General features: G+C 39.4%; 1 protein-coding gene across 1 annotated transcript in view; it reads left to right on the top strand.

Moving 5' to 3' along the window:
* The window catches only part of LOC308089392 (major facilitator superfamily domain-containing protein 6-A-like), a 278,032-nt gene that overhangs the window by 66,246 nt on the left and 199,081 nt on the right, over positions 1–12,705 (top strand). The window lies entirely within an intron of this gene.

Raw genomic sequence — 12,705 nt, 5'->3', positions numbered from 1 at the left:
AAATCATTCTATGTCTTATTTCCATGCTCATCCTTGGTTAAACAAACCTGTGCATTGCATTGTTAAAGAGGACCTTCCCTCTAGAAAAAGGTGGAGTAGTCTAGTGGGCATTGTATATTTTATTATTATTATTCCCTCTAAAAGCCCCCCCTGCTACATATACAAACCCTTTGTAACTTCAAACGCCATTTTGAGTGTTAGATTCATTGGAAACACCCGTCCTTGGTTCTGGTGACTGATATTGTCCTTCTAATACGTGAGGAGACCGTGTTTTTTCATTTACTTTTTTCATGTTTTTTTTTGTTTTTTTGGGGGGGGGAAATGAAAAAAATAAAATACAATTACAAAATTAAATTAAATAAATGAAAAAAGTAATCGAAAAAACACGGCCCCCTCACGTATTAGGAGGGCAGTATGAGGAACCAAGGACAGGTGTGTTCAATAAAACTAAGTCTCGCTAGACGAGATTTCAAAGACGAGATTTCAAAACTCGTCTAGCGAGACTTCCGGTGGGGCGCATTCAAGACAATCACGTTGCATAGTGTTCTGTCACTATGAACATCAGATCTCAACAAAAGAAAAAAAAAAGCTATTCAAATACGTGATTTAGCGCAAGGACCATAGGCGCACGTTTTTAGCTGTTTCCAGTACTCCACTACAATTATTTGAAAACCTTAGTTTAATAGATTTAGATTATTATTGAAAAACATACATTAACCACTTTAGCCCTATAGAGATCTACAAGCTCACAATGTGTCGCATTGGTACTTTAAGTACGTTTTGATACTTTTGTACTTTTACTCAAGTTCCGGACTTTTACTTGTAACAGAGCATTTCTACATTGCAGTATTGATACTTTTACTTAAATAAAAACATTTAGTGCTTTTTCCACCACTGAGTAATAAGCATTTGAATACGATGGCTTCCCTATTTATTTGAGCCAGAGATACGTCCTACATGGAGGAATACAGACAGCAGAAATAATTAGAGACTGTTCTGTTGTTGTTGATGATAATGATAATGTCTCTTTGGCTAACATTAATAATCCTTGAATGAATGCAACACCCACTGTCTCTGACAGCTTCATTTTCCTCTAGTAGGCTAAATACCGGGCCATATCTATCTGTCAGATATGAGTTAATTACATCAATAAACAGAAACTTATTATTAAAATTTATATTTTGGTTTGCTTTATTTGAGATCTTAAGCGTCGGAAATGCACAGAGCGAAGGTTCCAGATATTCTTCTGAAGTTCAAACAGAGATACAAGAGTTTATTATTTATCACGTCAGCAAATGGCTTTGTTTCCTTGGCAACCCAAACAATCTGAGGTTATTTTCACCAGGAGTCAGTCACACACTCTCGCTCTCGCTCTCGCTCTCTCTCTCCACTTGTGGGCGTGGCCAGTATGCCCCCCCCCTGGAAAAAAGGTATGGGTTAACCTAGCTGCTATCTATTATTGTTGCCATAAGGGGCCCAAAACAACGTTGCAGGCCCTGCCTGAGAGGATGCAAGCATTTTCAACCGTATTGACACCTAAGCTACCATATGAACAAGCACAAACAAATGAAAAACGGTACAAAATCATATCAGTCTCCCAGTAACGTTAACTCTTCAGTGATTCACTGACAGTGAATGATCCTACTTCTGATGTAGCTCACTGGACGTTAAACAGCTAGTTAGCTTCGTTATCTTAGCACAGGTGCCTTTCACTGTTTATCCTCTCATAGCCACGTTGTCGTGAAGCTACGTACACTATTCATTAAAACAAACATTGACACACAGCCTATATAACATCCATATCATGTCCGTTAGCCAGTTCTCACCACAACACAAACACAACTAGCCTTAGCCTTTTTTACATTTACAACTCTCACATGTACATAAACGTTCAGATTTCAAATATGAAGTGCTTACCCCCGAGCCACGGATGTAAAAAGTTGAGCCGGACCGTGATAAGTACCCGTATCTCCCGTATTGTTCAATAAAAAGCATTTTAATCCGATCGGTGGCCATTTTCTATTATTTTGTTTATTTATTTTTTGTGATGTATCAGAGTGTAATACACCTCACAACCGGTGGTGTCGCATAGTTGAAAGCATCGGAGAAAATTCTGAGAAAATGGCCGGCGATCGGATTAAAAAGCTTTTTATTGAACAATACGGAATATACAGGAACTTAGACCTTTTGCGGCTCAACTTGTTACATCCGTGGCTTGGGGGTCAGCACTTTATATTTGAAATCTGAACGTTTATGTAGATGTAGCAGTTGTGAATGTGAAAAATTCGCAAACCAGGAACAAGTGGTTCCATGACGCTTGTGACAGACGAGCGTCATGTGAACGATGGCTATACAGCTCCGAGATGAGGTACAGTCCGTCCAAACGGTCTGTGGATTACCTCTACTTTTTGGATACGATGTGGCGAAAAAGGTAATCCACGGACCGTTTTGGACGGGCTCTACCGCTGCCAGTAGCCGCTACAGTGTGAGTGGGACCTCTCATCTCGGAGCTGTATAGCGGAGGGAGAGGTTCCAAATGTCATCTCATCTCAAAATAGACTATATTATGTACTGCAAGTAATGAATCAATAATAAAAACATGGCAATACATTCCCACACTTATCCCAATAAAGCCTGGTACACAATACTGTACCTGAAAGGAGGAAATAAAGTGAATCCATGCAGTTTGCAGACAGTAGACACACAGAGCTGCTGTGCAGGGACTGGAAACATCAAGACACCCCTTCTCCGTTTTTCTGTAGGAGACCAGAAGTAGGACGTACGTGAGTTGAATGTATTAATACCAGACCAGACCTAATCTAATTCAAGGCTCTCTACCAGACCTAATCTAATAGGCTACAAGGCTCTGATTAATACCAATGGGAGATAACGGCCCAGTTCCAATGCAATCATTGGTTGCAATGTCCCAGTGGTGGAAGAAATATAAAACTACCCTGTTACAAGTAAAAGGCCTGTGCTCAAAATGTTACTCGATTAAAAGTACGAAAGTATTGGCATCAAAATATACTTAAAGTACCAAAAGTAAAAGTACTAAAATGTTTGAAAATAGCAGATCTACAAGCTCACAACGCGACGCGTTGTGAGCTTGTAATCTGGCTATTTTCAAATACCCTATGTATAAAATAGAGCTAAAGTGATTAATGTATGTTTTATAATATAATAATTGATAATTGCAAAGTAACTAAAGTTTTCAAATAATTGTAGTGGAGTAAAAGTACAATATTTGCCTCTGAGATGTAGTAGAGTAGAAGTAAAGGTATAGACAATTGGAAATACTCCAGTAAAGTAAAAAATACCTCCAAATTGTACTTAAGTACAGTACTTGAGTAAATGTACTTAGTTACTTTACACCACTGCGTGTCAGACCAGGGGTCTTCAACGTTTTTCAGGCCAAGGACAAGGACCCCTTAGCTGAGAGAGATTAAGCAGGGGCTAAATATTGTATAAATTATGCTGCAGATGTTTTCATAAATTCAGAAAACTTGTTTGAGAGCACTGTCATCAGTATTGTGTAAATATCTTTTTGGGTTAGTTGACTTATATTTTCTTTTCATATGTTGCATCTTCAGACCTTTAACCACTTAAACCCTCAATACTTAGTAAACTTGACCTGGCTCACCTGTACGTAGGCCTACTTGGTCTTCTCTTTTTTCCCTCTACACAAAACCTCTTTGCTGAAAATAGCCGATCGACAAGCTCACAATGAGGTGTTGTCTGCTTGTAGATCGGCTATTTTCAGCTAATGTTCCCCTGAGAATAGGGATTCAAGTGGTAGGCCTAATTCTTTTTAGAGGTTCAAGTGGTCAAATGTAAAAGGGAAAGGTTAGATTTGGCGGACCCCCTGTAGTAACTCTGAGGACCCCCTGTTGAAGACCCCTGTACAACTAGACCATTTGTGTACCATTCACACACCTTTGGTGAGGTGAACTGTGGAATAGCCATCTTCCTCAATGAAGCATCTTTGCTGTAAACATCACCAATGTCACTTTATCATTACCCATCATGCAGCAGCACTACGGGGACATGACCAAAGATTGTTAATATAGGAAGATACACAATCTCCATTAGAGCCACTAGAGGCAAAATAGTACACAAATCCTACAAATGGTCTCCTATAGGTGTGGTTTGCTTCTCCCCCGAACATCCCACCACCCTCCCCCTCCCCTCTCCCTGGCTGACAACATCATGTGGATGTGTATTTGTGTATTTTCTTCATTAAAGAAAATAAATGATGCTTTTTAAGAAACCCATACAATTCCCCCCACAAACACACACGTATTATTCGTGTATCATTATTCACGTCTTATGCTAGATGTGCTCCTGTTTCTGCTCAACATTGTAACCGGGCCTTTTATTTATAAGGTAGGCTATATATTTTACCACTATAGACTATAGTGTTTAGCATGAATGTTTAACAAAATGTCATGATTCCCAAATCATACCCCATCAACCTAGACATTTAATAATGGAAAAATGATATTGAGCATTGGAACACACATTGTATTTATTTTTTAATATGTCCATATGATTTCACATACTATATTCAGAATCTCAGTTTATCAGTTTTTAGAGCATCTTATGGGGACAGAGCATAGTTAAAATCTAATATAATGATAAAATCTAATATAAGGGACAGAGCCCTCTATTTCGTCCGTCAGATGGACCGAGATGGACCCTTCAGATATCTTCCCAAATCTCGCGAGAGTGTGTTGCTGGGATAGAGAAAAGTCGATAACAAAGTTGATTTTCTCCTCATTTGTGTCACAAAAAAAAGCCATTTTAGTATGAAAATCTTGTACATATTGTGTGTCCCGCCCCCCCCCCCCCCCTTGCGCTTCAACTTCCCAGGAAAAGGCCGTTCGCATACTAAACAGGTCGCTCCAATGAACTGCAGAGGCCAATAGTCCATATTCACACGGTGGCCATTTTGGAATTTAACATTGTGTTGCTGTGGCAACTGGGGTGGCAACTGGGGTGGCATTTCATTGACTTAATGGCAATATGGCCGCCGTGTGAATATGGTCTAGATGAGCTTATTTTTTTTTAACTCTATGCTATGAGGCACCCTGGGCAAGACCTGGGATGTTGGTTGTCTAGGAAGTTGACAACCGGAAATGGTTGAATTTGGCGGAAGTACCGCCCAAGGAAATGACGTTGATGCTTTTCAAATCTGTTAACATTCTCCGTGAATGAAACGAGTGTTGTGATTGGTCAAAAAATATCGTTTCCGGGGGAAACGGAAATCCTGTCCACTCAGGACTTCCTAGACACTCGCTGCTTTAGGTCGTGACCAGGCTCTTCTTTTCGCAGATGAGTGAGGCTGGGACCGAGGTTACCAATGAGGTAGTCTCGCGTAGCCAGACAACTATTCCACAATCTCGGAATGCTATATAGAGTCTGGAACTACAACTCCCAAAATCCGAGAGAGGAAACTGGCACTTCCGTTCACGAAAATATATTTAAAATATCTTTACACTTTACTTTTTAATTTCCATTTCTGCTAAGCAGCAAGCTATGTATACTTAGATGATTTGTATTTTTATTAGGATAAATTTGCGCGACTGTAAAGACGAAACGGAAATGGAGAGGAGGCTCCACATCCGGTTTATATTCTAATCATGATCAGAGCTTCCGAGTCCCAGACTGTATGCCGGAAATATTTGAAAATTGTGGGAGGCAACAGTCTGGTAACGCGAGACTACCAATGAGGTAACGGTTTCTTTGTGTGTGTTTCATTCCGGACGAGAGAGAGAGAAGGACATGGGTCTGGTGTCCGTCCCTCTCTCTCGCCCGGGTTGAAACACGTCCACCACGTTTGGGAGAGAGACAAACAAACGTGATACAGAGAATATGTGTTATAATATTATATTTGTTGTGAACAAACAATTGTGTATAAGCTGTGTCAGCTACGTTGTTGTGACAACAGGAGGAATTTCCACACAAAGCTTTTTTTTGGTATGTTTGGTGAAGATTAATTCTCCAGACTCAACCAGTGACATTTTTATTAAACAGGAGGAACCTGAAGACCATCCACTCCTCAGTAAGTTTCATGTGCTCTCTCTCCTTCTTTCACTTTTTTGGTTCTGTCGAGGGGCTGCCACAATATCTAATTGTCACTGTATATATGATCATCTTTGGTGATAATATCCCGAAATGCGTAGCCATAATTAAAATGTATCTCAACATTCCTTTTTAACATAATTTATTCTCATTACCAAAATCCAAAAGCAATGCAAAAAAAAAAAAACACAGCTCAAGCCGCTAAGTGCATGTCTTCCCCCCATCCCCCCAGATTGCCCTGAAATGTCACCAGTAAAGCCCGTATTTCTCCAAACATGTACAAATGCAAAATATAAGGTGATTACCCGCTTGCCTTAAGTGTTACCTCGGTGTCCGAGTATTTGTGCAATTTATTAGTCAATATTTTTCAATAAAGAAGTGTTTTAATCCCGTCTGTGGCCGATTCTGTCGGAAGTTCCCAATGGGTAGTAATGACGGGGCGCATCCGGTGAAAGCCAGAATTACACTCAATGTAAACAGAAAGTAAACGAGGGGGGAATGGCGTTCGGCCACAGACAGGATTAAAACACTTATTTATTGAAAATTATGGACTAATACATTGCACAAATGCTCCGGACTGCTAGTTAACATTTGGGGCAAGTGGGTAATCACCTTATATTTCGCATTTGTACTCGTAGGTACTAAAGTAAAAGTCAGACTCAATAAAACATATCTACGACAGTCTTGATCTAAGGCTAGAATGACGTCATGAAACAAAAGCACCTCCAGCCATGAAAGCCTGAAATTACTGGTTAAAGGAGTAGTTCACCCAAAAAATGACTTATTTTCTATCAATTGCACACCCCATGAAGCCTTGAATCCATGGATTTATTTGTGTTTTTGTCGCATTCCTAGGCTAATAATTTGATTCCTGTCTCCTACCGGCTAATGTATCCGGTAGGAGACACAAAGTAGATTATTTGTGTCTCCTACCGGAAATACACCCGGGCATCAAATTATTGGCTTAGGAATGCGACAAAAAACTAAATTAATCCATGTATTCAAGGCTTCATGGGGTGTGCAATTGATAGAAAATAAATCATTTTTAGATAGACAGACGGCGTTAAAACACTTCTTTATTGAAAAATATGGATTATTACATTGCACTACTAAACCGTAGAAAGAGTTAACATTTGGGGCGTGGGGGTAAGCACCTTTTTTTTTGTATTTGTACATGTTGGAGATCTACGGTCTAGGAGCTGAAAGTCCAGTTGTCCATGGGGTATCTACCCTACGACTCTCGTAGATTGAAAACGTCAGAATCATAAATACTTCTACGGCTAGTCATTATCAGACTTATTTACCCTTCAACTTCGTGTTTATGCCTAAAATGATTGGATATTCAGGTTTTGTCACAATTGTAGAAATATTAGACCTTAATTGTCAAATGTTCAATCGTGTTCTAATCATGTATACTTTGCAATATATAAATATACAAATAGTCAAAATATTGCATTTCTTTACATTTTGGACAAAATAGCCAATTTTACATCAAGGTTCCCACTCTTCCTTGATGCCCACTCTTCCTGTTACTCATTTTCCCTTGTGTAATCTTACGCGTGAATCGCGTGATTATTTCCATAGAATTAAGTCTCAATCTTTGCACAGAGGATTCATATTTTGGAAAGTTGGCCATTTTGCCTTTCATTCTGCTAATAGTTATTGTTGACACCACTGCTGGGTCTCCAGTTATTAAAGTCATTATTCAATTGCTTCATTTCAGACCAGTGTGTGGAGTCCAGACTGCAGGTGAAGATGAACTCTCCAGACTCAGCCAGGGACATTTCTATTAAACAGGAGGAACAGGAGAAGACCACCCACACCTCAGTACGTATTTTCACTATTATATGATAGTCTTGGCAAAAAATACCATGACAATAATAATATCCAGATATTATAGGACCACAATGGAAACAAGTCCCCAGGACCTTTTGTGCCTTTTAGCCTAAGGGCCCTATTTTCGCCGGTGCCTTGCCCATTATCCCTAAACCTCTTTGCCATTTTTTACTATTTTTAAAAACATTTTCAAATAGTGCAACTAGCCGATCTACATCGACACGTTGTGAGCTTGTAGGTGTATTTGAACTATTTGAACATGTTTTTAAAAATAGTAAAAAATGTCAAAGAAGTTTAGGGATAATGGTTAAGGCACCGGGGAAAATAGAGCCCTATATGTTTTACTGTACCTCCGCGCTATGTACATTGTTTGACTAATGAAGTCAAGTTGCTGAAATTAACATTTGGGGAATAAAAACTGATCTACAAGCACACAATGCATCACAAAAGATTTAGTGAGGGAAAAAAGAGAGGACCAAGTACAGTCGACCCTGCTCAACATTAGTAATAGTTCACTTAGTATTTTTTCTCACAGTTTTAGAGAATATCCGTGGTCGTAATGGGGACATAGTTAGATGCCAAAAAATATATAATTGTTGAAGTTTTACATCAATCTTAATTACAAACAAAAACAACATGAGATTACATCGGCGGGTAAGTAGGTAGCCTTGAGAACCAATTATTCCTGAGCCATGTGGCCCATAGGGCAGGAGCTTATCTCCTGTTTCTGTGGCGTGAGGTGGCTTGATGTACAAGTATATCCCCCAGCCATGATGTAAAAGTACAACCTCTGGACATGATGCAAGCATGTTGCAAGGATTTACCCTAATCCAACCCTTGATGCTGAGTGCCAAGCGGGGAGGATAAGGATAAGGATAATTCCTTTTAACAGGTCGTTCATGAAAGTCCTTGCGGTCTTGTTTCCAATGAGAACCTGTGAGCAATTGGGGTTAAGAGTCTTGCTCAGGGACAAATTTCATATCATCGGCACATATGCTGGGATAGCCTGGAATCGAACCTGGGGCAACCAGGGCCTCTGGTTCCCTAGGCGGGCTCACTAACCACTCAGCTATGGCCGCCCCAGAGACATTGAACAGGGATTGAACCCGGACCTCCCAAACTCTGGGCGGAAACTCCAACCAATTTTAACACAATCTGGGAACCCATCGTCAAATAAAAAGGAAAAACAGCATCCCAGCGTTTTTCACTTTTGCATTTGACTCTGGGGGGAGTGATTAAGTAGACAGACGATGACTGGAAACCGGGGTTTGGACATGCCCTCAGCCCTCCACTTCCGGTGATGCGCCTATGTTTTCATTCCCACTAACAATATTTCTCCACAGAACACTAACACCATTCCTCCCAAAGAACAGATTGTTTTAAGCCCACTTGTTTCTATGATGAAAAAACAAGTTAAAATGTTACTAACCTTCTGTGGTTTTGTCTGCTCTGAGGACGCTATTGTTGAATGAGTTTGGGTTTGTTTCCAGTAGGAAGCGAACGCACAGATGTAAATCCCGCCCACTACATTTGATTTAGTAAAGCGCAGCCTGCTTGCTGATCTGAAGGCACGCCCACTTGTAGGCCAACGCTCACACGTTCTTCCGACAGATCCAGTAGCGCAGCTCCGAATCTGTTCTTGAGATTCATTTTAACATATTTATAATAAGCACTTGTCAAGTAGTCTTTCAAACAGCTATGATTCATAATTATGCTACTTATTTGTGCTACTATGTTGAATCTGAACAAAGAGGATGGCCTAATGGTGAATTATTAATTACGTTATAAACAGTACATTAAATGTTTGCAAAAAGGTTTGAGGTGAGAAATAGCAATGCAGTCACATACACTTTATTTGGCACTGCCTTGTTGCAGTGTGCAACTCAACGCGTTTAGATCACATACTTTAAATCACATATGTGCACTGTGTGATTAACAACATTAAAAATTGCATATCTTAAACAATTTGCAGATTTCAGTGCATGTCACGTCACTTGAAAGCTTACAGTCTGCACTTAAATAATCTGATCTGTACAAAACTGAAACATGATCATAACTTGCAGCACATTATGTTATATGTAAAGTAATAATACTTGCTTGGCCTACTGGCAGCATGCACAGAAATTTGGCATGATCGGTACAGTGGTTTGTGAAATTAGCCCCAGTCACACACAGATTCAAGTCTCATTTCTAGACATACTTTAACCAGACATGTACTAGTCTGTGCACTTAGCATGAGCTATGATTGGTCTACCTTGGAGGTGACATACATGCATACATACATGCATACATGCATGCATGCATGCATGCATACATACATACATGCATACATACATACATACATACATACATACATACATACATACATACATACATACATACATACATACATACATACATACATACAGTATATACATACATACATACATACATACTGTACGTAAAGACAAATCCAGTTGTAAATGGCTTGGCCTACAGCCTAACTTACTCCCAAAGCAGAGCTCACATATGAAGTAGTCATGTATATTATTGATTCAAATTAAGTATTTGTTCTCAACATTATTCATTTGTTTGATAAAATAACTAAATATATCTATTCAGGTTACTTTTTCAAATATGTATTTAGCTAGAATCTTGCTGAAACTTTGAAGCCTGATTTTGAGTTTCCAGAACCACCTGTAACAAGTTACAATCTGTACTCATTTAGTGACTGGTCAGTCTTAGTAGGTAATAGTTTTGTACATTGGCCATGGAAGATAGAAAAATAGATTTACATTTTTAGGAATCCAGTGTTGACTAATGTGTTCTTTTTCTGCTCCTAGACATCTTGCACATGGTTGTGTGTAAAGAGGAGGTTTTGCCTGAACAGGAGAGGAGCCCCAGTCTGCTCCAGGAGGAACCAGAGCCTCCACACATTAAAGAGGAACAGGCAGAGCTACTTCAAAGACCAGAGGAGCCTGTTGGGTCAATGTTGACATTACTAGCAGTGAAAGGTGAAGTTGATGATGAACACATCTCTTCACACTGCTCTGAAATTGAAGTTGAACTTGAATCTGATACTGAAGTCACTGAAGACATTGATGATAGGGGGGAGACAAGTGGAGATGTCCACACTGGAGAAACACCTGTCCAGTGTAAACTGTGTAGTTTCAGCAGTTCAGATTGTCTCAAGAGACACCAGGTGATCCATAATGGAGAAAAACCTTTCAACTCTACACGGTTTGCCAAGAGTTTCAGTCAGTCATATCACCTGAAGACACACCAGCTTGTACACACTGTAGAAAACACTTCAAGGTATTATATTAAGAGAAAACACCTGCTTTCTCAACCTTTCCATTGTAAACAGTGTGACAAGAGTTTCAGTGAATCAGGTACCTTGAAAACACACCAGCCTGTTCACACTGGAGAAAAACCTTTCCATTGTAAATATTGTGACAAGAGTTTCAATAAGTCAGATAACCTGAAGACACACCAGCGTATCCACACAGGAGAAAAACCTTTCCACTGTAAACATTGTGACAAGAGTTTCAGTCGGTCAGGTTCTCTGAAGACACACCAGCGTATCCACACTGGAGAAAAACCTTTCCACTGTAAACATTGTGACAAGTGTTTCAATCAGTCGTTTCAACTGAAGACACACCAGCATATCCACACAGGAGAAAAACCTTTCCACTGTGAACATTGCAACAAGGGTTTTACTCAGTCATTTGACCTGAAGACACACCAGCGTGTCCACACTAAAGAAAAACCTTTCCACTGTAAACATTGTGACAAGAGTTTCAATAAGTCAGATAACCTGAAGACACACCAGCGTATCCACACAGGAGAAAAACCTTTCCACTGTAAACATTGTGACAAGAGTTTCAGTCGGTCAGGTTCTCTGAAGACACACCAGCGTATCCACACTGGAGAAAGACCTTTCCACTGTAAACATTGTGACAAGTGTTTCAATCAGTCATTTCACCTGAAGACACACCAGCGTATCCACACTGGAGAAAAAACATTGTGACAAGTGTTTCAATCAGTCATTTCACCTGAAGACACACCAGCATATCCACAGTGGAGAAAAACCTTTCCACTGTAAACATTGTGACAAGAGTTTAATTGTGACTTGAAGATACACCAGCGTGTTCACACTGGAGAAAGACCTTTCCACTGTGAACATTGTGACAAGAGTTTCACTCAGTCAGGTTCACTGAAGACACACCAGCGTATCCACACATGATAAAAACCTTTCCACTGTAAACATTGTGACAAGATTTTCAGTCAGTTAAGTGCTCTGAAAAGACATCAGGGCATTCACACCAAAAAATAAAACACTTTCCAATATAAATCACCTCACTGGGAGGATAGAGATGGATAGAGAGGCACAAATATCATGTATATTTATACTGCTCCTGTCAACAGTTTCCATTAGGACTTGGCTTTTGGAGTCATTCCCCAGCTCTTTTGTTTCAGTCAATCAGTTTATGATAACGGTAACTTTATTTCTTTTTTACCTAGAGGTATTGCAAATGATTTTGGAGTTATTAATTTATACTATAAATGACTATGTAAACCATATCAATTGTATAAGGTAGAACTGTTTTACTAGAATGTTATAGTTTTTATATTATGATTTATTTTTTCTGTGTTCTATTACATGCCCAATAAATGGGGCACTATTTCAATTATTTTACTTATTAAATATCAGTTAACTCAGGGAAACAACATTTTGCATGCATTTTTTATGAATTATGGCAGTATTTGTGACAATGTTAATAATTTAGTTGTATTACATTATTACAT

Source organism: Gymnoscopelus braueri, assembly GCF_963280865.1.
Source record: "Gymnoscopelus braueri genome assembly, chromosome: 7".
In the NCBI taxonomy this organism is placed as follows: Eukaryota; Metazoa; Chordata; class Actinopteri; order Myctophiformes; family Myctophidae; genus Gymnoscopelus; species Gymnoscopelus braueri.
This window is presented reverse-complemented; position numbering and strand designations above follow the sequence as displayed.